The following is a 27556-nucleotide window of genomic DNA, read 5'->3' on the forward strand; positions in this document are numbered from 1 at the left end:
ACCCGGGGGGCAGAGCGGGGTGGGGGGGGGGGGGCGGGGCTCCCACCCACTACGGGACACCGCCCGTGGTGTGCCACACCCAGAGATGGGGAGGCCGGGTGGGCTGCGAAACACTCCAAACTTCAGTTCCTGGCAACGCCAAGTTCGGAGCGTGGGGAGCAAGCCCACACTTACTAGGGAGCGAGCTGTAGTTTAAGGTCAGGAGTGGGCGACCCGGAAGGCTCGTGCAGAGCTGGCCTGCTTCACTGGTCAACGCAGAAGGAACAAGGGTATCTCGCATTTGATCACCTTTTGATGCCTCCTGGACTTGCTTTTTCTGCCATCGTATCAGGATCCTAAAAAAAAAAAAAAAAAAGATGTCACAACAACAGATCGCAGATCACCCTTATGGAAAATGGGATACTTTAGGGGACTGAGGTGTGGTGGAGGCGTCACCTCCCTGCCTCCTTCCTCTCTGGGATGCTGTAGGCTTGCAGGGACAGCCCAGGCCGGAGGAGAGGGTCTGCATCCCGCCAGCACACAGGGCTTGGTGTTGACTTCGTGCCCTCTGACCCCCATTTTGCTCTGCATCACGAGGTGGCTGTGGAGGGTGGGGGGAGGGGGGGAGAGACAGGCATCTGAAGACCCGAGTTCTCACCTGCCTCTGCCACTCCCTAGTTGTGTGACCCTGAACGGACCCTTCCCTGCTCTGGGCCCTCAGTTTCCCCATCTTACAAGGAAAGGACACTTTAATCAGATCTCAGCCAGCTTCAGGCCCCAACGTGGAGAAGAATGCCTTCCCTCACTCAGTGGAATCCTCCTTCCTCAACTCCCTTCTATCCAAAAAGGAGCCACTAGCTGGCTGCTTCTACACTGAAAAGTCCCATCTTATTTTGTATTTGTGGAAAATTCCCGTGAGCACCTTGGATGGTTTGCAAAGAGCCCCTCATGGGTTTTCCCACTTGGCATCTGGCGAACAACTCCCTCTGTCCTGCCTGTTGGGTCAGAGCACGAGCAGGACTGAGGGAGGGCCAGGCATCACTGACCCACTCCGCAAGCCAGAGGCTTTCCCAATCCCCCCTCTCACCCCTTCTCCCCTGTGTCGTCGCTGCATATCTTTGGCAAGATGGTTCACCTCTCTGAGCCTCAGTTTCCTCACCTGTAAAACTGGGGTGCTAATAATAACATGACTGACAGTACGCGTAGCATTGGCTTGCTGCCTGGCTCATGGTCTGTCCTTCTCTCTGGGCACAGAGAGCTACCGAGTTACCAGCCTCATGCTCTGCCCTCCGGGGAGGCTTGGTGCAGTTGAATTTCATCCGCAAAGCCAGATGGTTCTGAAACTTGCCGTCCAGTCCCTACACAGGCCTCCCACACTCCACTCCCGGTCTTCCTTACACACCGGCAGGAAAAAGCCTCCCCAGGAGACTATGGAAATGAAGCTGAAAAGCCTTCTACAAAATGCAAAGGACAGCATGCTTCTAAGGAACTAAGAAAATATGTTTATCTTTTCATCTATCTATGCCTTGTCACCTTGAACAGGTTCTAAACTCTTTGAGGGTAGAAAATAAAGGCAGGAAACTTATGTTTATTGAACACTGGGAGACACTAAGTTCTCCCCAGTACCTGGTTCACTTTTCCTCCCCAAGCATACAGAACACTATGTATCCCAACGTCCTTGCTGCTAGGTGAGGCCGTGTATGTAGTTCTGTCCAATTAATTGAGGGCAAAAGGGCTCTTCCCCATTCTTCAGCCAATCTCTTCCTCTGCCGCAGTGAACGTGAGGGCTTCTTGTTGAAATGGTGGAACCAGAATTTGACCTTCTGGATCATGGATCACACACATGGGGGAAAGCGGACCTGGGGAGCAGCCTAGGCCTACAGCCAATTTTATAAGAATGAAAAATAAACTTCTGTTGTGCTGGGGCTCCTGCGTGGCTCAGTCAGTTGAGCATCCAACTTTGGCTCAGGTCATGATCTCGCGGTTCGTTGAGTTTGAGCCCCGCATTGGGCCATTGTCATTGCAGAGCCCGCTTCAGATCATCTGTCCCCCTCTGCTCTGTCCCTGCCCTGCTCATGTCCTCTCTTTCAAAAATGAATAAACATTAAAAAAAAGTTCTGTTGTGTTCAGCCCCTGAGCTTTGGGGGATGTTTGCTACTGCAGCATAACTTCACCTGGACTGACTGGTACAAACACTATTATGTGCAAATATGTTCATATACATTATTACCTCACTTAATTCTCAGCACTCTTATGGTAGATATTAGTATCATCATCATCATCATCATCATCATCATCACCATCATCTCTATTTTCCAGATGAGGAAACAAACAGACTCATACATGTTAGGTCATTGGCCAAAAATCAGTAAGAGGCAGACCAGGTTTGTCTCCCTCCTGAGCTCTGGGTCTTATAAGTAGGCTCCACCACCCAGAACCAGGAACCTGGGGAAGCAGGCATGTAAATGGCGAACTTGATATAGAAATGCCCCTGGCCAGTTTGGGGTCTTTGTTGAGTAAATCATAATCCTTCAAGTGTGGCCTTCAAGAGTCTGGGAAAAAATGTTCCCAGCTAAAAGTAGCTACAGCAGAGGGTCCCGGCCAAAGTCCAGCCAGAGGCTGGCAGGCTTCTCCGATGGCTTGGAATTCCTGCTGGCCAGGGCTCCACTGGCACGGAAGCGTTTATGCTCGCCTCAAATTAGTTCTCCCACGCCTTCCAGGGCCCTAGCCCATATTTGGGATGGAAAAGGGAAAATGAATCCCAGTGGGGATTCAAAGGCATCAGAAAAATTCCACAGGGGCCACAGCATCTCCACGCGGGGACCGGGGCTCCAAGCAGTATCCTCTCTCGGGGCCTCCCACCTGGGCTGTGTGCACAGCAGGGCGGCGGGGCCGGCAAGCCCTCCAGCACTAGCTCAGAGGAAGGGCGCTCCTGGAAGGACCCTTACGAGGGCGAGCGCACTTCCACAGCCCGATTAAGTGCAGGAATCGAGAAAGAGGAAAGACCTAACTGCTGTTTCTTGTCTGTTAAAAGCGGGCCTTTCAGGGCGCCTGGGTGGCTCAGTCGGTTAAGCATCCAACTTCGGCTCAGGTCATGATCTCACGGTTTGTGGGTTCGAGCCCCGCGTCGGGCTCTGTGCTGACTGCCAGCTCAGAGCCTGGAGCCTGTTTCAGATTCTGTGTCTCCCTCTCTCTTTGACCCTCCTCTGCTCATGCTCTTTCTCTCTCTCTCAAAAATAAATAAAAACATTTAAAAATTAAAAAAAAAAAAAAAGCGGGCCTTTCTCCTTCGTGAAGAGGCTATGGGATTGGATTCCTTTGGCTGTGAGAAGCAGACACCTCAAATAAAAGTACCTTCGTGGAAAGAAAGATTCCCAGAAGACCACACAGCATGTACCCCCTTTATGATGCTCGAAAGCACGCAACACAAAGTAATGTGTTGGCTGGACGTACATTTTTATACAAAACCAGACACACAGAAGAATAGTAAATATAAAATTCAGGGCTACTCAACTGGGGGGCTCTGGGATGGAGTGATCAAGGGCTAGTTCAAGAGAAACACATATGGGGGAGGAACTACAATAGACAATATTCGAGTTCTTGAGTTTTGAGTTGAGTGACAGTTTCACAGGTGCTCGTTATATGAACAAATATGCGAGTGGCATGTCACAAACCAAGGCTTGTGATCAATCCAATTCTGCCTACCTGTTAACTTAGAGCTATCTTTAAAGGGGCCCTAAATAGCAATCAACAGCACTTATATACCATTTCCTGAGTGTGAGATACTGTAACAACCGCTTCACACACACAAACCCATTTACACCTCACAGCAGCCACCTTACAAGGTGGATCTTATTTTACGCCCACTTTACAGGCGAGGAAAGTGAGGCAAGAGAGGTTAAGCATCTTGCCTGGGTCACACCCCTAATGTGTGGTAGGTAGGCTTCAGAGGCCTCGCTCTTGGTCGCTGCCTTGGTCCTATAAGGACATCCAATAAGGATGTCGAAACCTCAGATAACTACAAGCCCAGAGCGGAGCCGTTTTTGTAGGGTGGGTCAGATGCGTGGCTCGGTGACTCCATCAACAATGCCGCCGTCACCATACCCACCACGTCGCCCCAGTCGCAGGGCCACAACATACTTGCATTTTCAGGCAATCGTGTGCACTTTGGCAAAAAGAGAAGTCTCCTCTGGTGTGCTGCGTTTCATTGGCGAGGAAATCCGTTTCCAAATCTAACTTTGGAGACTTCCCTTCAGGGGTCTGACCAAGCCGAGTCCCATGCCCAGACTCAAACCGATCATGGGCCACACCAACCAGGTTAGAGCCCTCACCGTTCACCTCCTGAGACACGAGGGTAGGGGGGACGTCTGATGGGGGAGGGCAGTCAAAAGCGTTTGCCTCCACCTCTGCTTGCGTTCCCCCCAAGGGCTCTGTGAGGAAAGGATGTGTGCACTGTGAGCTCCCAGGACAGAATCCATGTCTGTCGTCCTGCGCTGCCTGTCCCCTGCCCAGGCACGGCCCGTTAAATAGCAGACACCCAGGTGTACCGGATGCGTCAGCCCTGGAGACCGGCCCCACTCACAGTCCCCTGCTGAGGGAAGAGGGGACACCCCGTCCCTGGAGCACAGGTAGCTGACCTCCATCTCACCCTGTCTCTGACCAGGGACACCTGGTCGAGGGTTGACCACCTGACCTAAGGAAAGCCATATCATGGACTAGCAAATGGCCTGTGGTACATCTCCACACTAAGATCTCCCCAAAAGAGGGTTTCATGGGTGTCTGAACCCAGATCCCCCAGAAAGCAGAGCCTGGGTTAAAGCTTACCTGCTAAAGTGTGACTGTAGATACGCTCCTAGGGAAGCAAGAATAAGGGGAAAGGGGACCGTGAGGCCGGAAGAGGGGTGAGTGGATCCCCCTTCTGAAGCGGAGAACTTACTCTCCCGGCTCTGGAAGTGCTGGGGGCAGGTCGCCCCCAACTCCCCCCCCCCTTTGGCACTGCTCTCCTGACGTCACCTGCCCCTGGCTCCAGCCCCTTTCTGAAGCACCCCCATGGCTGGCTGATAGGCACCGGGGCATAGAGGCCCTCTCCCTCCCTCACCCCAACTCAGGACAACTCTGAAGACCCCCACCAGCCTCAGGACCCCCACCGAGACTGCATCACCACCCGCTTCTCCCTCTGCCCGGCATCGAGTCCAAGCTGGCGGTCCACGGGCAGGGACCCCGAGAGCACGTCCACTAAACTTCCGCTAAACGGAAGCCAGAGGGGCCGAAGGAAAGGAAAATTCAAATGTGAGCGTGACCTAGCTTGTCCTGGCTTCCCGAAAAACCCAGTGGGGTGACATCTCCACGGAGGACACACGGAAGCACAGCATCTCAGAAGAGTCTGTCAGCGAGGGCCGCGAGAAGCTTCCGCCTCCGTGGGCACCGCTGGAGCCGCCCGCCCCCCCCCCCCCCCCGGGGCAGGAACAGCGGAGGCCACGCCAGAGCCCGAGCTTTGCCCCCGGGGGAAAGCGGAGTCACCTGGCGGTGCTAAGAGATGTGATGACAGAGATGTGGCCGGGGCCTTCCACGCACCAGGGCAGCTGGGGCCACTCCGCCCGGGGACGGAGCAAGGGACCGAGGGCCAAGGGCAGATGGGGTCGTATGGACCTGATGGTGGCCTAGGACACTGAGCCAATCTGAGTCCCCCCTCTGGACTGGGAGGCATGAGGGCCACGTCGGTGAAGAGCAGGAGCGGCCGCTGAGAGGCTGTGAGAGAGAAGGAGCCACAGGGCCCTGGAGAGCAGAGGCCTTGAGTCGCTGGAAGTCGGTGGGGAGTGAGTCACCGGAAGTCGGTGGAGAGAAACCCAGCAGAGCGAGGTAAGGGTGCCGCACTCCCGGCAGCAGGAGAGTCACCTTCAGGGTATTTCCTCTGAGCCTCATGCTGAGGGGACAGACAGACAGCCCCATGGGATAGCCACCTGGTGCCCTGAATGCCCTTCCAGTCCCAGGGACCGTTCCTAGCCTTAGCGTGTCAAGATGTTTTATTGAGACAACTTGAGGGGCTCAATCTCTTGTGGCCAGAGCAGCCTCATGAAGGAAGCAGGGGGTCCTGAGTCTCCCCTCATCCCCACCTGCTTCTAGAGAAGTCGAGTGAGAGCCAGGCTCCAGATTGAAGTTGGAGGGTTGGGGAAAGAGACTCACTCTGGAGTGTGGGTGCGAAGTTCTTCCTCCCAAGTGCTGCTCCGTCGATCATGGCGGCCCCTGAGGCGGCCCTGGGGCAACTGGGGTTGGGTAGGAGACGAGGCAGTTGGAAAGCCAGGGAGGAAGCCTCCACCACCGCGGCCACGATGAAGAGAGCACCGGAGATACGAGACTGTACAAGAGTCGCCCCTGCTCCATGGGGAAGATGTTCCAAGACCCCCAGGGAATGCCTGGAACCCCATGTATTCCGGTTTTTCCTACACGAACATACCTGCCATAAAGTTTAATTTAGAAATTCGGCACAGTAGGAGATTAACAACCAAAACTAATGGTCAAACAGAACAATTAGAACAGTTTACTGTAATAAAAGTTATGTGAATGTGCTCTCTCTCTCAAAATATCTACTGTGCTGGGTTCTCACCCTTCGTGATGATATGAGATGATAAAATGCCTACTGATGAGAAGCAGTGAGGTGACTGATGTAGGCATCGTGAGCTAGTGTTAGGCTACTATTCACCTTCCTATGACATGTAAGGAGGATCCCCGGCTTCCAGAACGTGGTTGACTGCGGGTAACAATACCACAGAAAGCAAAGGGGTGGGGGGATTGGGGGACGTGTTTCGGCCTTGAGCCTTTTCATCTGCATTCCGTCTTCCATCAAAAATTACCCCTCCTAACCCTTGTGCACAGTGGGTGGGAATGTAAGTCGGTGCAGCCACTGTGGAAAACAGTATGGAGGCTCCTCAAGCAATAAAAAGTAGAACTACCCTATAATCCAGCAATCCCACTTCTGGGTATATACCCAAGGGAAATGAAATCACTATCTTGAAGAGATATCTGCACTCCCATGTTCACTGATGCGTGATTCACTGTAGCCAAGACATGGAAACAACCCAAGTGTCAGTCGATGGACGAATGGACAAAGAAAACATGAATGTTAATGAGAAGGCATAAACTTTTGCTTGTAAGATGAGTAAGTTCTGAGGATCTGATGTATAGCTTGGTGGTTCTAGTTGATCAAACTGTGTAATATACTTGAAATTTGATAAGAAAGTAGATCTTAACCATTCTCATACACACACGTAACCATGTGAGGTGATGGGTGTCTTAATTAACCTGATGGTGAGGATCCTTTCAAAGTTCACACATATCAAATCATCATTTTGTACACTGTAAATATCTTACATTTTTTGTCAATTATACCTCAGTGAAGCTGGAAAAAAATTACCCTTCCTTAGCACCTGTCCTTCAGGGCCCTCATAGGAGATTAAAACAAGCTAGAAATAAATAATCCAATTTATTTCTTTAAAACAATCTGCTTTGGGGACACCTGGGTGGCTCTCAGCTGGCTGAATATCTGACTTCGGCGCAGGTCACCATGTCTCGGTTCATGGGTTCGAGCCCCACGTCGGGCTCTGTGCTGACAGCTCAGAGCTTGGAGCCTGCTTCAGATTCTGTGCCTCCCTCTCTCTCTCTCTCTGCCCCTCCCCCACTCACTCTCTGTCTCTCTCTGTCTCTCAAAAATGAATGAACATTAAAAAATTTTTCAAGCAATCCACTTTAAAAATGACTAAAGGGCTCGAGTAGACATTTTTCCAAAGAAGGATGTACAAACAGCCAATAGGCACACAAAGTGATGCTCAACATCACTAATGATTAGGGAAATGCAAATCAAGACCATGACAACACACCACTTAATATTATTAGGACGGCTGTTATCCAAAACATAAAAACACAAAAACAAAACAAGTATGGTGGTGATGTGGCAAAATTGGAGCCCCTACGCATTGCTGTTGGCAATGGAAAAACAGGGCAGCTGCTTTTCAAGATGGTGTGAAAATCCCTCAGAAATTAAACATAGAATGACCATATGATCCAACAATTCTACTTCTGGGCATATTCCCAAGAGAAGTGAACACAGAGACTCAAACAGACGTTTGGACCCCTGTGTTCATAGCAGCAATGTTTACCATAGCAAAATGCAGAAGTGACCTGAGTGTCCTTCCGCAGACAAATGGCTAAACAAAACGGGGGATATATGCACGATGGAATATTAGTCAGCCTTAAAAAAGAAATCCTGACACCTGCTATAACCTGGGGGAATCTCGAAGACACACACACTATGTTAAGTAAAATTCGTGAGTCACAAAAGGAGAAGTACGCTGGGCTTCTACTCATATGAGGTACTTAGAGTGCTCAGACTCCTAGAGACAGAAAGAATGGTGGTTTCAGGGCGATGAGGAGGGAAGGTGAGAATGGAGAGCCAGTGTGTTGCATGGGGACAGAGTCTCAGGTAAGATGAAAACGTTCTGGAGCTGGATGGTGGGGGCACAATCACGAGTGTACTGAAGACCACAGAACCATACACTTAAAATGGTTGTCATGGGGGGCGCCTGAGGGGCTCAGTCGGCTGAGAGTCCGACTTCGGCCTAGATCATGCTCTTACGGTTCATGAGTTCTAGCCCCATGTCGGGCTCTGTGCTGACAGCTCAGAGCCTGGTGCCTGCTTCGGATTCTGTGTCTCCCTCTCTCTCTCTGCCCTTCTCCCACTGATGCTCTGTCTCTCTCTCAAAAATAAATAAACATTTAAAAAAGAGTTTTCAATGGTTGTCATGGTACATTTTATGTTATGTGTCTTTTACCATACACACCAAGAAAGGAGACTATTTGCTCAAGGGTGAGAGCTTGAAGGAATCCAGGAGACCACTGTGCCCTCATTCATTGCGTAGGTGAGGCTTAGCAGAGAAAGGAGCTTGTTTCGGGAACAGCTGTGACAGCAGAAGCAAGAGGAGAACTTAGGTGTCCTGGAACTCAGGCTTTCAGCCCTGGCCCTTCAATTCAAGCTTCTGAACTCCGGGACCAGCATCCCGATGCATGTCTCTGCACAAGGCCCCACCCTTCCCTTCCATGTGTCTGGAGATCCACCGCCTGACCCAGCTCCCCGTGAAGAACGGGATGGGCACAGTAGACTCACAGCTCCAGTGGGTAGGCAGGGCTGCGAGACACAGCCCAAGCTTTATCAGAATGTTCCTTAACGTGAAAACCTTTGGAAATTCCCATGTTGCAACTGTGACCACAAATCCCTCATGGCACCCTGGTGGCGAGTTTTGTGGATTTCATGCCTTTCTCAGCAAATCTGTTCTGACTCTCGGCTTCTCCGTCCAGCCAAAGCCCTGCAAGACTGCCAACTTTCAGAGCCTGACTCAGAGCATCCCTCTGACATGGGACGGCAAAAAGTTGGCACGTGGACCCCTCCCACCCCTCCAGTGCCCATGGTAGGCATCACTAATCAATCAAGAGTCTGTTTCCCACAGAGCAAGATAAAGGCCCCAGAGCCACATCGTCATAGCCTCCAGCTGTCTGATCACTCAGCAATGGCACCTGAGGTAAGATCTAGTTGCCAGCCATCATCTATGCCTATTGAACACACTCTCGGCTTTTGGGAAGATCCCTTCTATCTTGACCTCAATTTCTTCACCTGTAATGTGAAATGATTTTTATGTCCCTGCCAGTTCTGCCATCCAATGAATTCTATAATGATGGACCAGACAATTCTATATTGTAGATAGCAGAGAGAAATTCCATAGGTTTCCAAAGAAATTCTACGGTATTTTAATTTGGGGGGGAGGGCAGTAGAGCTGCCCTCCCCATTTTATTTGCATCAGGGTAGGTCGTTACGCCTGCCATTGGGACCCGATTGCGCTCCTGGCCAGCGAGGTCGCCAGTGCTTTCTGGGAGCCATTGCCCACTTCCTGGAAGGCCTCAGAGCCAAGATAGTTCCTAACACTTCTCTTCGAAAACTTCCCAGAAGGAGAGAGTTAGGACGAACATTTCTGCCCCTCACATCGCCTCCTACACGGCACCCGACTTGTCCTCTGTCCCGGGAGGGCAGCTATGTCCCTGCAATGGCATGTAGATAGTGTTTCTCATTTGCCTGCCTGCCGGGCGGCCCTCTCCACCCAGGCCCTGGCCAGCCAGACAGGATCAGAGGGAGGGGAGGGGAGCATCAGAGGGTGGGGAGAGGACAGGGCCGCCACTTGCCACCACGCACTATAAAAGAGAGAGTATTAAATCTTGGCCCCCATCAGAGGACTGCCTTAATTAGGGTGGCGCCGAGCAGGACGCTGTAATTAACTGTGTGTCTGCGTTTCCATCTGAAACATCCATTTCCAGAGCTTTGTGACCCAGTCTTCCAAGAGAGGCTCAGCCAGAAACTCGGCACCGGCGGCCTCAGAGGGGAGGCCGCTTTCCCCTGCTCCTTCCCATCGTAGCCCCCCTCGGGGTGAGTCTCCGGAAGTGGGAGCCCAAGGTCCTTCTGATAAGGGTGTTAATTATGCGCTCAGAGCCACTGGCTCCCAAAGCCAGGGAACCCCAAAGGGGTGGGGTCAGCACAGGTGGACGTCTGTTCGTTTCACTTGGACGACAACCATTATTCCAGCAACTTTTGATTTTCTTTGAGGCCACAGCCCTAGGGATGGGCCGCCTGTAGCTCTAGGCCCATGATCTAGGCTGGCCAATCAGAGTGTACACCCTGGCCACAGTGATCGGGTCAGAATTGGTCATGTGACCGGTGCGGAGCCAATAAGTGTCTGCGGCAGGACTCCGGCTGGAATAATTGGGGACCTGGGTGTTTGGTGCCGGGGAGCACGTTTGCTCCCTCGGTGGGAGAGCCTGCCTGAAAAGAAGGCCAAATTGGAAAAGGTATTTTTAAAAGGTGGAGGGTGACAGAGAGAAAGAGACCGAGAGAACTGATGACATCCTTTTAAACAACTGAATTCATACCTGAAGCAAAATACTCGGCCGACTTTTAATTATGTGAGAGACAATGCATTCCCCATTTTTGCTTATGGCGATTTGAACAGAATGTCACTTGCAAGGTAAAGAGGTCTGGTTAAAACAGAGGTCATTACATGGGCTCCATGAAAGGCAGTCAACACACACATACTGTACATTCGTGGTATGCCAGGCAGCGTGGAGAATACACCAGGAGTCGGGCGCGGGCACCCAACCTTTGGGAGCTTCTGGGCTCACGGGGAGGAGGGGACATTGGGGTAAACCGGGCTCGCTGTTCCAGTGCCCCCGCCCCCTGCCCGTCTTCCTTCTGCGTAACTTGAAGCATCGCCTGGAGAGGAGAGTGTCCTCTCTTTACTTGACAGCGGCTCTTGTGCCTACCCAGAAAGGAGCCCCTCTTCATCTGACTACAGTTCCTTGTGCCCGAGTGACTTGTGTGAAGTCACTTGTGTGAACCAGCCCCTGGTTCCGAGAATGGCCACATAACCAGACCTAAATCCTTAAGATGCTTGGCTCCCCAGCCCCCAGTGTCTAGTGTAGGAATGAGCACGGGAATCAAGGTAAACTAATAATCGTCAGCCCTGGAGCTTTTTCTGAAAGTGGTGGGGAAAAGATATTATTTTCCCTAGACTTGCTACATAGGATCTGGGCTGGATGCTACAGTTAGGGAGCACTCTCTGAGAATGAAGACCACAGAGAGGAAATTAGAGCCAAGATAATGAGAATCAGAGAGTCTCTGTCCTGATAGCAAATATAGTTTGAGCACCTAGAACCAGCTATGCCTGAAACCCAAACTTCTGGATGGTTTGAATGGGGCTTCTGCGACTACAAACCTAAATAATGTTGACTAATGAGCTAGGCTCCTTTCTCTCAAGCCTCAGCCAAGCTTTTCATGCTTGTCTCTGATAATGAGCTTCATTCGGCAACTGACTGACCTGCTACTCATGCTGCAATACACCTATCACTTTGTAGCGCTTTTCACTCTGCAGAGAAGCTCTTTTCTACCCCGACTGCCCCTGAAAATCCTGCCCATCATTTAAGGCTCACCTCCTGGCTTCCTCCTCTGAGAAGCCCTCTGGGCCTCTCCCTTTTCTGCACCATATAGCCGCTCTGATCTCTTGGACCTATTGATATATACCTCTGGCTCTTGGCCGATGAACTCGAAGAGGGCTGAGAAATGGGTGGGCCAACTTCCCCATGACCTCTTTTGAGCCTCATTCCAGGCCTGAAACCAAATCCATTGCCAAATTTTTCAGTCACGTGCCAATTAATTACATTGTTTTCCTTATATAACACTAAGTTGGATTTTTGACTCTTAGACAAAGAGTCCTAATGGAGAACGTGTTTTTCCCTAATTACAAAAGTAATACATACCATTGAAGGGAAGCAGAAAATATTGATACATGCACAAAGGAAAATAAAAATGACACCTAGTCCGCCCACCCAGAAGCAACTTTGAAAACAATGGAATAAATGTCCCTTTAGACTTGTCTCTGTACATATACATGTAGTATTTATTTAGATGAGCTCCTACTCTAGGGCTGGTGGGTGCTTTTTGTTTTTTACTTTTTTTTACATTTTTATTTATTTTGAGAGAGACAGAGACAGTGTGAGTGGGGCGAGGGGCAGAGAGAGAGGGAGTGAGAGAATCCCAAGCAGACTCCACATTGTCAGCACAGAGCCTGATGCAGGGCTCAGACTCCTAAAACCATGAGATCAGGACCTTGAGCAGAAACCACGAGTTGGGCACTTAACCCCATGAGCCACCCAGGTGCCCCTATGTGTCTCACTCTTCATTGAAATAGTACATATATACAGAAAAGTGTCCAAATCACCAGGATGCAGGTTCATAAACTTCACAAAGGAAACACATCTGTGACCAGTGTTGGCCAAGGACCTTCAGCTCTTTTCCAGTCCAGCCTGCAACTGCAGAAGACGTGGGCTCTCCTGGAAATCGCCTCTTTGCTCCTCTTGAAGAACAATCCATTCGTTTCCAGTGTTTTGCTCGTGAAAACAATGCTGTACACACATCCTTTTGCACATGGGATCTTATATCCCAGGATAAATCGCTAATAATAGCTAACATGTCCTAAGCCCTTTCTGCCAGGCACTGTGTTAAATGCTTTTAATGGCTTAGCTCACTTGAGACTTTTTAACAATTAACTGAAATAGGGAGTCTTATTGTCCCCATTTTACAGACGTGGAACCGCGGGGTCAAAGGGCAGGCTCACTTTGCATCTCGATTCACATTTTCTAGCTGCCCTCCAAACGACTGTACCAATTAATTCTCCCTCCAGCGGCGCAAAGGGTCAATTTTCCTTCCTCGCTTGCCGGAGCTGGATACTATCAATTATTTTAATTGCCAGTCATGGCCAAACAGATAGGTGAAAAATTATAGCTCATTATAGACATTTGGTCATTTCTTTCATTTTTTTTTAAGTGAGACTGAACATCTTGTTTCATATTAGCTGTCTATACTTCTTTTCTAAATTGCCTGTTTATGTCTTTTGCCTGTTTTCTGCTGCTGAGGGTATTGGATGTGTTTTTTGCATCAGAGAGATGCTCACCTTTCACCTTTCATATATATTGCAGATATTTCCCAGTTTGGGGTCTTTTGTCCATTCTTAAGGTGATTTTTGTGACCTAAAAGTGTGTGGGGGAGGGAGGGGTTGGTGGAGGGTTGTTTGTGTTTTTTTTTTGCATTGGTATGATGTGACGATCATCAACCGTTTTCTTTATGACTTCCCATTTGTAAAGTGAGGAGCGAGGGATTAATCTGTTTTAAATGTGATCCCTTTGCCTTAGGGGTTCTGGGACTCCTCACAGGCCCCTTGGGGAGCTGGCACCTGCAAAAGGGTCTCACCTATCTCCTTCCTGGGCTCCTGGTCCCACTCAGCCCGATCACTTGGGCATTGGTTAAGGGTGCCTGTCATTTGAGCTGCGAAGCTCATCCGCTTTTGCCGACCAGGCAGCGAGGCCACTCTCTCACGTGGACTCGAGGATGGGGACTCCTCTCACAATCTCGGGGGCGTCTCGGGTTTTCTCCAGCACCCGTGCCCTCTGAGTTCTCATCTGACCTGGTCAGTGTTGGGTCGTGTCCCGTCCTGTCCCTGACTCAGACAGGAGCCCCGGCCGCTGCTTCCCTGCACCGTCCCTCTCTCTGCCGGCCTCATTCACGCAGAGCTCTTGGTGAGTATCAGCCTGGATCAGTTTTCAAGTGACAGCAAGCTACCCCAAACTGGGCATTCCGGTACTGAGAGGCCCCCCACCTGCCACCTTCCTCCCCAATCTGTCGTCTTCGCTGGTCCTCTCTCACACACTGGACACCTCTTGTTCTCCTTTTCTGGAATCTTCCCTCTAGGACTCTATCCAGAAACTTCCTTTTCACTGGATTATCAGGCTAAGCATGTCTGGCCCTCCTACCATCATCTGCCTGTTTGTGCGTGTATGGAAGCCATAGATCCCTGGTGACCCCAGGGGTCCCCACGACTCAGGGGTTCCGCAGGCTGAATTGTTTTTGTAATGATACTGTAGTGGGTTGAACCGTGGTCCCCAAAATGATAGGCCCATGTCCTAATCCCCAGAAACTGTGAATAGAAACTTCTTTCCAAAAAAAGATCTTTGCAGATATAATTAAGGGTTTTGAGTTGAGGAGATAAGGCCAGATGATCTGGGTAGTCCCTAAATCCAATGACAAATGTCGTAAGAGAAACACAGCACGGCAGGTGCATGAAAATGAAGGCAGAGAATGAAGTGAGTGACACAGCCACAAGCCTAGGAACGTGGAAAGCCACCAGAACCTGGAAGAGGCAAGGGACAGGTTCTCCCCCAGTCTCTGGGAGCAGCACAGCCCTGTCCAGTCCTGGGCGTCAGGCCCATGGCCTCCAGAACCATGAGAATACATTGCTGATGTAAGTCACCAAGGTTATGGGCATTTGTTACAGCAGCCACAGAAAACTAATACAAACCCTGCGACGGCCTGTGCCTTTCTCACACTCGTTTGCCCCGGATTTGCACAGCGGAATTTTCCAGGGGCTCCATGACATGTGATATTGGAAGAAATTGAAAGCAGAAGCAGATACGAGAACCCAGGTGTCTTCTATTAAGCCAGACATTAGGAGATCTGCAAAAACAGAAACAATGCCACTCTTCTTACCAAATCTCTTTTGTTTTGGAAAATCTAGTTCTTTTTCATTAAAAAACAAAAGTTACTTACGTTAACCTAAGATATAACTTTTAAGAAATGAATACATAAATCTTTTTCAGCTTTCTCAGTTTGCATTTCAAATATAGTAAACACTGACAGCTCTCTGCTGCATAAACAGAAGGTCTTTGGAGTCCTCGATAAATTTAAGAGTGTAAAGTCATCCTGAGATTAAAGCACTTGATTCTGAGTTTAAGTAGCTTCTATCTTGCTCACCGTCTCACTCGGACTCTCTGGTCCTACCCTTGCAAAATGTGCAAAGACAGCCTGCACTTGACTTCAGATGACAGAACATCTAACTCAAAGGGACTTAAACAGCAAGAAAAATGTGTCATCTCACAGGCCAGTGAGTATCCAAAGGTTGGGCCTTCTGGGTTTGGTCAATTCATTGGTTCAAGTGCATCACCACTTCCAACCACCATGTTTCTGCCGGTTCTGCTCTGCCACCCTTAGAGACCTGTCACCTCATGGTGACAGAATGGCTGCAGCTGCACCAAGCATCATGACCTCACACAGCAAGAGCCAAAGCAGGAAAAAGGAGATATCCCGTTAACCTTAAAAATAAAACTGCCAGTTATTTTACCAGTAAACATGGGCTTGTTTGGGAATAGCAGAGAATTGCCATTTGGGACAAGAAAGCGATAACAAAACCATAAACAAGTCCAGAGGACAAAGGAAAGGTACACTCAAAGGAAAACAAAGGGGGGTGTAGGGAGGGCGATTATAAACCGAAAGTCTATGGGAGTAAACTGGGAGTTCAAAGTCTAGTGGCTTTTCATTGGCTGACTTGTGACAGTCTCCCATTGGCTGGGCTGTTGTCAGGGGAAGAGGAAACCTTCCTCTTGCTGCAACAGCTAAAACAGTATTGACCTGCAGGGTCCTTCTCTGACTGGTGGGTCTGCAATTGGCCCAAATGACAGGGCACAAGAGCTCCCTCTACTGGCCTCCCAATTCCTTTTTTTTTTTTTTAAGTTTATTTTGAGAGAGCGAGCGAGCGAGAGCGAGAGCGAGAGAGCGCGCATGCGCAAGAGCAAGCCGAGTCGAGGGAGAGAGAGAATCCTAAGCAGACTCTGTGCTATCAGCACAGAGCCTGATGTGGGGCTTGATCTCACGAACCCTGAGATCACCACCTGAGCCGAAACCAAGAGTCAGATGCTTAACCGACTGAGCCACCCAGATGCTCCCTCCCATTACCATTTTAAATGAGATTTCCTTTATTCATCTTCATAATTCTTACCTTGAGCCTCATTTTCGAAGCCAAGGAGACCCCCTTCCCTGACTTCTCCTCATGCTTCCCTGGTCAGAGTTGCAACCCAGGCCCATCTCTGCCAGGAGAGAGGCATTACTGTGATTGGCTAGGTCTGGTCAAGACTGACCTCTTTGGAAAGAGAGCCAGTCTCCCCGAAGACATGGCCACCTGACTGTAGTTTTATTAGCAGAGGAAGGGGAGTCATGCTGTGGGAGGGGTTCCCTGCACCTGCCATCGTGGCATAGGGATTTAGAGTCTGTGGAAACAGGCAGCCACAATCACATCGGCCTGGCTCTCCGCCCGTCACAGCCAGACGTGAGCCCTGCTAAGCCCCTGCACTCACTCCCACCACTCAGAGCAACATCAGCCCATGAGCCCCAGACCCGTGGTAATTTAGTGCCTCTCACAGCGAGCTAGTTCTCGGTGCCCTCAGCCAGCGACCAGCCCTCTGGCCCTGCCCCCTCCCCCAAGGGATAACGGTATGTCATCGGCCTCACGCACCCTTCCTGGCCCTGGTCACTCTTGTCTGTTTTGACAGGTTGTAAGAACTCTGAATGTCAGGAAGTTTGGCCTCCCAGGAAACATCCAGAGTGTTTTACAAAATCTCCCGTGCTTTTCACGTTAATCTTTAAGCTCTGCAGCTTCTAAAATACTGTAAAGTTCTCCTAGCCAGCCTAACACACACACACACACACACACACACACACACATCGAGGTTAGGAAAGACTCAAATTCTGACATCTTTGTAATTTATCTGCTCAGCATCTTGGGTGGGTAACTCACCCACTCGGAGTCTATGTTCCTTTATTTCTAAAAAGACGGTGATGATACCTATGTTTTAGGATCACTGAGGATTAAATGAGACGATGTATGTAAAGTCACTCATTGTCAAAACTCAGAAACTGTCAGTTGTCACACTGTCACGGCAACTCACCATCCGTGGTTCTGAGCCTCCGGAGTGCTCAACCCCATCTTACCCTCTGAGGGTCACGGCACCCTAGGAAGCCACCGAGGCAAGGGTTGTGCCCCCATGTTACAGGTGGGGTGACTGAGGGCTGGAGCGGCCAAGTGATTCAGCCAAGGTCACAGAGGCAACTCAAAACCAGTTCTAGAGGCCAGGCTCTCAGTTCCAAGCCCAGGGCCCCTCCCTGACCTCCAGCTGTGTGACCTGGATTGCTCAGCTCCCAAAGGCCCGAAAAGTTTCACAGGAATCAAGTCTGGGCCTCGGTGCCCACATGGGCAGGAGTAGCAAGGGTGGCTGGAAATACCCGGGGGGATGGGAGGAGGGAAGCCTCTTCCAGGCCGCAGCCCATGACCAGAAAGCGGTTTCTTAAAGGACCCACGTAAGGAGAGACCTTCCGAGAAGGCAAACCCAGGACATAGATATTAAAAAGACAGGCACATTTGACAACGTAAAAATATTAATCTCTCATGAGGCAAGAGATACTATAAGCAAAGCTAATTAGACAAACAATAAATTTGGAAAACTATTTGTGATACAGAGGACAAAGGGTTACCGCCTATAATATACAAAGAGCTCTTACAAATGGAAGAGAAAAGGGCAATCAACCCAAAAGAAATTATGGCAAAGGACATGAATAGGCAATTCACAAAAGAATGAAGCCAACTGGCCACAAACAAATGAAAAGATGCTCACACTCATTAGTGGTCAGGGAAATGCAAATTAAGCTGACAATGAGATATCACACAGGCAAATTTAAAAGAGCAGTAACCAGGAATGCAATTGCTGCCAGAGATTTGGAGAAAGCTACATTCACATGTTGTTACTGCACATGTAAATTATTGTAATCTTTTTAAGAAGAAAGCTGGCTACAGGAATTAGAACTTCAGGAGTTGTATTAAAATTTTGCATTAAAAGAATATATACATCTAGGGGCGCCTGGGTGGCTCAGTCAGTTGAGGTTCTGACTCTTTTTTTAATGTCTATTTATTTTTGAGAAAGAGAGAGAGAGTGCAACCAAGGGAGGGGCTGAGAGGGAGACACAGAATCTGAAGTGGGCTCCAGGCTCTGAGCTGTCAGCACAGAGGAGGACTCGGGGCTCAGACTCATGAACCATGAGATCATGACCTGAGCTAAAGTCCAACGCTTAACCGGCTGAGCCATCACGGCTCCTGGAGTGTCTGACTCTTGATTTCAACTCAGGTCATGATCCCAGGGTCATGAGATGGAGCCCCACATCACACCCTGCGCTGAGCTTGCTTAAGATCTCAAGGTTTGTAAGCTGTGCTGACAGCTGACAGCTCAGAGCCTGCCTGAAGCCTGCTTTGGATTCTGTGTCTCCCTCTCTCTCTCTCTGTCCCTACCCCACTCGCTCGCGCGCGCGCTCTCTCTCTCTCTCTCTCAAAAATAAACATTAAAATTTTTTTTTTTAAGATTCTCTCTCTTTTCCCCCCTGTCCCTCTCCCCACTTGCACGCGCTCTCTCTCTCAAATATATATGTATGTATTATGTATATTTGACCCAGCAATCCCTGCCCTAGAAATCTATCTGATAGAAATGAAACTACCATATTCTTTTTTTTAATTTTTTTAAATTTATTTTTGAGAGAGAGAGAGACAGCGTGAGCAGGCGAGGGTCAGAGAGAGAGAGAGAGCGCGCGCGAGCGAGTGGGGTAGGGACAGAGAGAGAGAGGGAGATACAGAATCCGAAACAGGCTCCAGGCTCCGAGCTGGCTGTCAGCACAGAGCCCGATGCGGGGCTCGAACCCACGAGCCGTGAGATCATGACCTGAACCGAAGTCGGACGCTCAACCGACTGAGCCCCCCAGGCGCCCCGAAACTACCATATTCTTTTTTTTAATTTTTTTAAATTTATTTTTGAGAGAGAGAGCGCGCGCGAGCGAGTGGGGTAGGGACAGAGAGAGAGAGGGAGATACAGAATCCGAAACAGGCTCCAGGCTCCGAGCTGGCTGTCAGCACAGAGCCCGATGCGGGGCTCGAACCCACGAGCCGTGAGATCATGACCTGAACCGAAGTCGGACGCTCAACCGACTGAGCCACCCAGGCGCCCCGAAACTACCATATGCTAAGGACACTTGACAAAAGAGGCTTATCAAATTATTATTCATAATGGCAAAAAAAAAATCAACCTCAAAACAAAGCATGGCAGAGACTGGCACACAGGGAAGACCTTGTTTTCCAGCCTCCCTGGCATTTTGCTTGGGACCACGTGACCGGGTCCTGGCTAATGGATGGAGGGCGAAAGCGATCTCCTCCTCGATCTCCCTGCTTCTGCAGTTGACACAGGAGACCCCATAACTGGCCACGGGAGGAGCGTGATTCCCAAGTCCCTCTCTGGAGACCACCACCCGCGGGCTGCCGACCACGCTGCCCTGGGACAGAGCAAGAAATAAACTCTGGTGGTGATACGACGCTGCAGTTTCTGGACTTGCACGCGGCAAAGCCTGGCCACACTTCCACGTGCAGGCTGGGTGTCCATCAGTAGGAAGGGACGACCAAATGACGGCACAGGACACCCTAGACTCAGCCTGCACGAAGAATACATCCGAGCTGGACCCGGGGCACTCCACAGCGGAGGGGGGGGAAAGCGACAGGCAGAGGGGCGTCTGTAACTCCCGGTGTTGGTAATCTGACCAACAATCGAGGAAACCCTCTAACAGCGCATGCGTACCGAGCACGGGCGCACGTGTGCTCTGTATACTTCTGGTTCCCTGAGGGCGACAGGAGCACGGAAGGATACTTCTGGCTTGCAAGCAGGGGTTGGCAGGGAGAGGGAGTAAAGAAGGTGGGGGAGGCCAGACAAAATGGAAAAGGTACATCACCGAACAGTTTGCACTAGTGCATTGTTGCATGTATGAAGGATGTAAACAAAAGTTTCCATATTAGAGAACAAAACCTATCTTGTCCAGTGCAAGAGAAAAAAGGTGCTCAGGTAGCTGGTGGGTGTAGACGAGAAAGCACTATAAGCACCAGGAGCGGATTCAGGAAATCTAAATCCCTGCCTCAAATGCAATCACACCTCTCGGTCCAACTGAGTCTGATCTGGACATCTCTGCATTTGAGAGGCGGCTACAAACAAGGAGAGAGGAAGGTAACCAGGCTCTAGGAAGCATGCTGGTGTGGGAGCTGGAGGCAGAGGATGGGGGCTGCCTCCCAGTCTTCTTTTCAAATCAGCAGCTCGAGAGCCTAGCCGGCATGTTGGGGAGAATCTTCTGGAATACAAAAGACCTTAGAAGTTACTAAGGTTAAAGGTCACAAACTGGGAGCCCAGAAGCCCAATCCAATCCACAGTCAGATTTTGTTTCATTTGCACAGTGATGTCCAAAAAATTCAAATTGGTTGCCAACACATTTGAATTGGCAGATCTCTCTCTCTCTCTCTCTCTCTCTGTCTCTCTCTCTCCTCTCACTCACTCCAAATTTAATATCTCCAGTTTAGAGTGAAAAAAATCAGATTATCTGGCCATACCGTGCCCACATTCCTAAACGACAGCAGTGGGCGGGAGCTGGGGAGTGGCTCCCCCACCGTGGACAGAGCATGCGCTCTTCGGTTCCCTACAGTCCCCACGACTCCCTGGTGCTGCACCCACTTATGGTAACCAGCCAGCCTCAGAGTCACATTTGTGGGTGTGACTCCACACCTCCACTGGGGCTACCCACTCTGGCTAACCACAATGAAAATCACATTCTGGGGGCTTTGGCACGAGACAGACCAGTCTTACCTTAGTACCTGCAACGCCCGGGCGCCCTGTCGGCTCAGCTAAGCTGGAAACACATGGCCCCAGAACTTCCCAGGGCTTCTGAGCTGGCGGTGGCCAAAACAGACCTTATGCGGGAGATGCAAAAGGCGGCGGTCAGGCAGCAGCCGTGGCCTTCCTGCTCCCAAGGCCAGTGTCGGGCTCCGGCCCCGGCGCAGCTTACGCATGCTATCCCTGAGCCCCACCTGGCTTCCCCAGCAACTTCCAGACCTCCTTCAGCCTCTCCCAGTGCGGCCCCGGTGTGGTGCAACTCTGTGAGGTACGCCAGCTTCTCCTGTGGGTCACCCACGGCATCCAGGTCGGAGAGGATGAGAGACAGACGCTGCATCCAGTCTGTCCTTACAGCCATCCACATCCAGCTCTCCTTCCTGGGAGGCTCATGAAGGGGGACTTTGGGCTCAGCCCCTCCCTCCCAGACATGGAGGCAACAGCCTGCGTGATGCTTACAGTCCAACACCCATAAGAAAGCCGTCGTCTGTACCGCTCGTAGAGGTTCTGCTTTCCCGATCAAACGCTGACATATCTGTGTGATCTTCGACAAGTTCCTTAACTTCTCTGAGCCTCACTTCCCTCGTCTTAAAATGCCAATGACAACACTACGACTGCATATGATTATAGCGAAGACAAGATGGGCAAATGCATGCAAAGTGCTTTGCTGGCATGTAGCAAATGCTCAGTGAGTGCATGTACTCTAAAATTATTTTATTTATTATTGTTCTTTAAAGTAGGCTCCTGGCCTGGTACAGGGCCCAACCCAGGGCTTGAACTCAATAACTCTGAGATCAAGACCTGAGCTAAGATCATGAGTCAGACACTTAACTGACAGATGCCCCCCAACGGTAGTGTTTTTAAATGGGAGCTACGCCTTTATCTGTATGACCTTGAGAAAGAAATAAACTGAAGACACCAAGCTTGGTCTGTCGTCACCTAAAGTAACAGTACCCCTGGGGCACCTGGGTGGCTCAGTTGGTTAAGCATCCTGATTTGGGCTCAGGCAATCATCTCACAGTTCGTGAGTTCAAGCCTCGCTTCGGGCTCTGTACTGACAGCTCAGAGCTGGGAGCCTGCTTCAGATTCTGTATCTCTCTCTACCCCTCCCACGCTCATGCTCTGCCTCTCTCTCTCTCCTAAAAATACACATTAAAAATTAAAAAAAATTTTTTTAATTTATTTCTGAGAGAGAGAGAGTGTGTGTGAGCAGGGGAGAGTCAGAGAGAGGGAGATACAGAATCTGAAACAGGCTCCAAGCTCTGAGCTAGCTGTGAGCACAGAGCCCGATGCGGGGCTCGAACCCACGAACCATGAGATCATGACCTGAGCCGAAGTCGGACGCTCAACCGACTGAGCCACCCAGGCACCCCCAAAATTTTTTTAATAAAGTAACAATACCTCCTCTTCATTCTGCAATATTTTAAACTCTCCCCAGCTGTGTGTGTAGTGTGTTCATGCATGTGTATGCATATGTGGGATATAAAATGGGAAATTTGAAAAATCTAAATTTTTTAAATGTGTATTCACTTTTGAAAGGGACAGAGCATTATTTTTGAGGGGGAGCGGCTGAGAGGCAGGTCCGCTTTGCAACAACATGACTTTGGCACTGATTGTGGGGTCGAGTCACCCAGCTGAGGGTAATAATCAGCACAGGAGACAGACGCGGCCTGACCACCTGAGCTGGCCACGCTGTGCTACAAGCCACAGCTGAAGGTCAAGTGGGCGATCGTTTCCTCTCAGTGGGGTGCCATGCCGGCACGAGCCTTGCTTTCCTGGTAGCTGGGTGACCTGTGCGTGGCACAAGACTGGCATAGAGTAGGTCCTCAGAAAGCATCTGTGGAATGAATGAAAGAATCACTGCATTCAGTCTTGAGCTGCATCTAAAAGCTCGTTCCTGGGGCACCCGGGTGGCCTAGGCAGTGAAGCATCTTGACCCTTGATTTTGGCTCAGGTCATGATGTTGCACTTCGTGAGGACGAGCCCTACGTCAGGCACTGAGCTGACAGCGTGGAGCCTGCTTGGGATTCTCGCTCTCCCTCTCTCTCTCTCTGCCCCTCCCCTGCTCACAGGCACTCTTAATCTCTCTCAAAACAACTAAACATTTTTTCAATTTAAAAAAATAATAAAAGTAAAATAAAATAAAAGCGTGTTCCTCTTTTCCTCCTTTGTATCCTTGTACAGAGAAAAGACACAACAGGTGCAACATCCTGCAGAGATGCCTCTGCTCATTCCGATCGCACCCTTTGCCCACACTCCCCCGAGTCCAGGAATTGGCTCCTTCTCTTCCTCCCGTGATGCTGAGCTCTGCTTCTTACAGAAGTTCCCTCCCACCCCGCTGTGTGACCCCACCCCCAGCACGCGCACGCACACACACACACACACACACACACACTCACACTTCCCCAAAGAGTAACTGTGGTTTCTGGAGGTCAGAACAACAGAAGGGAAGGCTCAGAGTCTCAGCTCCTCCCCTCCCACTGCTGTCTCCACAGGTGTCCACCCTCCGTGTTGCCACAAGCCCGCACAAGGTGTTCCTTGGGTCTGTTAGATTCGTCTAAGCAGCCACATGAGCTCATTTCCCTGATTTCAGAATCTGCGTGTGACGCAATTCTAGCCAGCAAGGCCTGAGGAAAGGAGGCGGGAGCTTTTGCAAAAAGTTTCTTCACTGATGAAGTGAGATGTACAGGAAGAGACGGTCCCTTTCGTGGGCCAGATATTGTCACGTTTGGAAGGGACCCAGGGCCCGGGGCTGCCATCTTGAGCAGATGAGAGCAGCCAGCCTGAGCAAAGAGACGCAGAAGAGGACTCTGGGTAACTCGACACTACGGTTGGGACAGTGTGGGTTCCCTCCTGGACCCCCTGGGTGCCTCCTGCGTTCTCGCGCAGCTGCGCCCCACTGCTGGCTTCTCGGCTTTGCTCCGAGGGGCTTGCACCTGCAACTTCCTTCAGCCTGCTTTTGGGCTACTGGAGTCACTTGCTTGCAAAGGAAGGAAGCCATAGTCCGTGCCCAAGGAGGAGCTTTGCTCTGTCCTCCTGGACATGGCCAAAGAAGCCCGTGGCCCCCCTGACACCGGCAGTCATCTTACAATCATCTGGCTTTGTGGGGAGCAGGTAGTAGTAGTATCAAGACAGAAAGAATGAGATCATTGAGCTGCTGGTTATCATGGGCACAGCGCACCCTAGTTCTAGACGTCTGGGTAGGTGAAAGACTAAAGCTCCCGGCTCTTGAAGCCAGCTCAAGGTGGGGTTTCCGGGACATGCAGCCAGAGAATTCTAAGTTATCTAAAAGTCATACTTTTGTGAGTGTCACTCCTACACACACACACACACACACACACAATGCATAAAACTGCACAAAATGATATGCACAAAACTGCAAGATCAATTTTCAAAAACCCAAGCAATTTCCTACACACCAGCCAAACTAATTTAAAGTAGAATAGCACAACCACTGTGGAAAACAGAAATTAAACATTAGAATTATCATTTGATTCAGTAATTCCACTTCTGGGTATATACCCAAAGGAATTGAAAGCAGGGACTCAAACAGATATTTGTGCACCAATGTTCACAGCAGCATGACTCACAACAGCCAAAAGGTGGAAATAACCCAAATGCCCATCAGTGGATGAACTGATAAATAAAATGTGGTACACCCAAACAGTAAAAGTATTCAGCCTTAAAAAGGAATGAGATTCTTACATACCTGCTACAATATGAATTGATCTTGAAGACATTATGCTGAGTGAAATAAATCAGTCACAAAAGAACCAATATTGCCTGACTTCACTTATATGAGGTACATACAATAGACAAACGTAGAGACAGAAAAGAGAGTAGTGGTTTCCAGGGAACGGGGGTGGGAGGGGGGCAGGGGAATGAGGGTCATGTTCAGAGGGTACAGGGTTTCAATTTGGGAAGATGGACATCCTGGAGATGAATTTGGTGATGTGGCAATGTGAATGCCCTCAATGTCACTGTGCTGTATACCTTAAAATGGTTAAGATGGTAAATTTTTAGGTATTTTGCCACAACTTTTTCTAAAAACATAAGAGAGAAAAAAATATTCTCTTCACAATAACAACAACACACAAACCACCTTGGAATAAACCCGACCAGAAATTCACAGGACTCTGGAGAAAACCATAAAACTTCACTGGGGACATGTAAATATTGATCTGAATAAGTGGAGATATACCATGTTCATGGAGGAAGAGACCCAATGTCATAAAGAGGACAAATCTTCCCAAATTAACCTATAATATAATGCCATTCCAACCCAACAGCATTTTTCATTGAACTCACTAAGCTATTCTAAAAATTTGTACAGAGGGCTATAACACAAGAACAGCATACTCAAGCACACAAATTAGAAGTGTACGACTCAATGAGGTTTTACAAAGTGAACATACCCAGGTCACCCAGACCCATATCACAAAACAGATTACTGCCCAGGAAACTGCCATTTTATCTCCCTGTAGTCACTACCATCTTTATTTATTTATTTATTTTTAAGAGAAGGGGGAGGGGCAGAGAGAGAAGGGGATGGAGGATCTGAAGTGAGCTCTGTGTTGACAGCAGAGAGCTTGATGCTGCCTCTATCTTAATCAATGAGCTTTGCCTGGTTTTCAACTTTCTATACCTAGAACCAGACCATATGTACTTTCTGTATCTGGTTTCTTTCACTCAACATAGGATTGTGCAATTCATCCATACTGTTGCCTGAGTTGTCGATCTTTTATTTTCACTTCTGTGTAATATCCCAATGTATGCCTATCTCACCATATATTTAACCATTCTACTCTTCTCAGGCATTGGGGGTAGTTTCCAGCTTGGAGATTTCGCAAAAAGCATTCTGATACTTGTCTTCTGATCCACATTTATGCACAAATTCACTGAGCATATTCCTGAGATTGGAACTACTGGGTCATCAAGGAAAAACATTTTTTATTTTTGAGAGAGAGACAGAGAACAAGCCAGGGGTGGGGGTGCAGAGAGAGAGGGAGACAGAATCCAAAGCAAGCTCCAGGCTCTGAGCTGTCAGCCCAGAGCCCGATGCGGGGCTCGAACCCATGAACCACAAGATCATGACCTGAGCCAGAGTCAGATGCTTAACCGACGGAGCCACCGAGGCACCCCAAGAAAAAGTTTTAAAAGAGCAGAAGATGTTTGTAAGGGGGTGGGCAGTGGGAATGGGGTGGTCTTGCCCTACTGGAGATCAAAGTAAATTATAAAACTATAGTAATTAAAAGGCACATAGAAGCACATCCTCAGATCTACATGCACACACACACACACACGAGCATACACAGGCATGAATGAGGTACTCGTGTACAGGCATACAGCCATACACAGGCAAGCACTCCCACCCCACACACTCCGCGAGCCAGCAAAGACAACTCATGGCCGGACTTCCCAGACCAGATAAGTGACTGTTGCGGTCCCTTTCAAGTGGTATCAGAGCACAGGCCTGCAAGTATCCAGGAGACGGCTGATGGAGAAGGGGAAGAAGAGAGAGCGCCCCCCCCAACCCGCCCACTGGCTTTAAAGGGAGAACAAAGTGAGTGGGATCAGAGGGTGCAAGGTGATGGCAGCGATGCCGAAGCCATTTATCACTGCCAGATGTGTGAAGGGTCAGGCTGTGGGGCCCGCTGGGAGCACCCGCGGGGGTGCCTGGACCCCAGACACAGCGAGAAATAACCTGTCCAGTTGGCGAGGGACTGCAGAAGGGCTGCCAGGACCCTCCTCTTAACAAAATGACAATGTGCTTTCTTTTTTGTCCTGGCCAAGAGGGGCTGGGGGCCAGGGCAGAGGCAGCGACAGCTTAATAAAGGGCCGTCAGTCAAAACTCTAAAAATACCCTCCCGCTGCCAGCAGGCTCACTCCTGCGCCCGCCTGCGGGCTTCCTGCCTCCTGAGTGGTCCTTGGGTGATACATAAGGACAAATGTTTGCTCAGAGAGACCCGGTGTCAGGCAGCACACATGGTCCCACTGTGGCATCAGCCCTCTCCCCTACCCCCCCGCCCCCAGCGCCCTCTAACAGGCACACCCTGGGCCAGAAAGGGGCTCAGGAGGGTCCTGGAGAGAAAGCAACCTCCACCCTGGAAGACACGGACATCAGATACCTCTCCTTGCAGGTGGGTCTCGACCCCAAAGCCAGCCGTTTCACAGGGGATCCTGGAGACTGCCAGTCAGATGGGGTTGGCACCGCCAGCCTCAGGCAGGCTCCTGGCCGGCCAAGCACGGTCTCTGCTCCTGTTAGATTCGCAGTTTGGCTGGGGAGGATCGATGCCTGTGCTCAGGGAGAGCCCGGAAGCACAGCCTCTGCGCTGGAAGCATATCTGGTCTGATGGAGAAGGCTCAGCTCTTGCCTTGACTTGCTCCCAATCCAATGAGGGGGGTGCAGCCTCCCAAAAACAGG

General features: G+C 50.0%; 1 long non-coding RNA gene across 1 annotated transcript; it reads right to left on the minus strand.

Moving 5' to 3' along the window:
- Positions 1-40: 40 nt before the first annotated feature.
- On the minus strand, positions 41-27433 carry LOC144221021 (uncharacterized). The gene is made up of 3 exons (XR_013331925.1): positions 27261-27433; positions 6163-6433; positions 41-335 (listed from the first exon to the last, which is right to left on the minus strand). It is a non-coding gene; the product is annotated as an uncharacterized LOC144221021 (long non-coding RNA).
- Positions 27434-27556: the final 123 nt, after the last annotated feature.

The sequence above is a fragment of the Crocuta crocuta genome, unplaced genomic scaffold (genome assembly GCF_008692635.1).
Source record: "Crocuta crocuta isolate KB4526 unplaced genomic scaffold, BGI_CrCroc_1.0 scaffold124, whole genome shotgun sequence".
Lineage (NCBI taxonomy): Eukaryota > Metazoa > Chordata > Mammalia > Carnivora > Hyaenidae > Crocuta > Crocuta crocuta.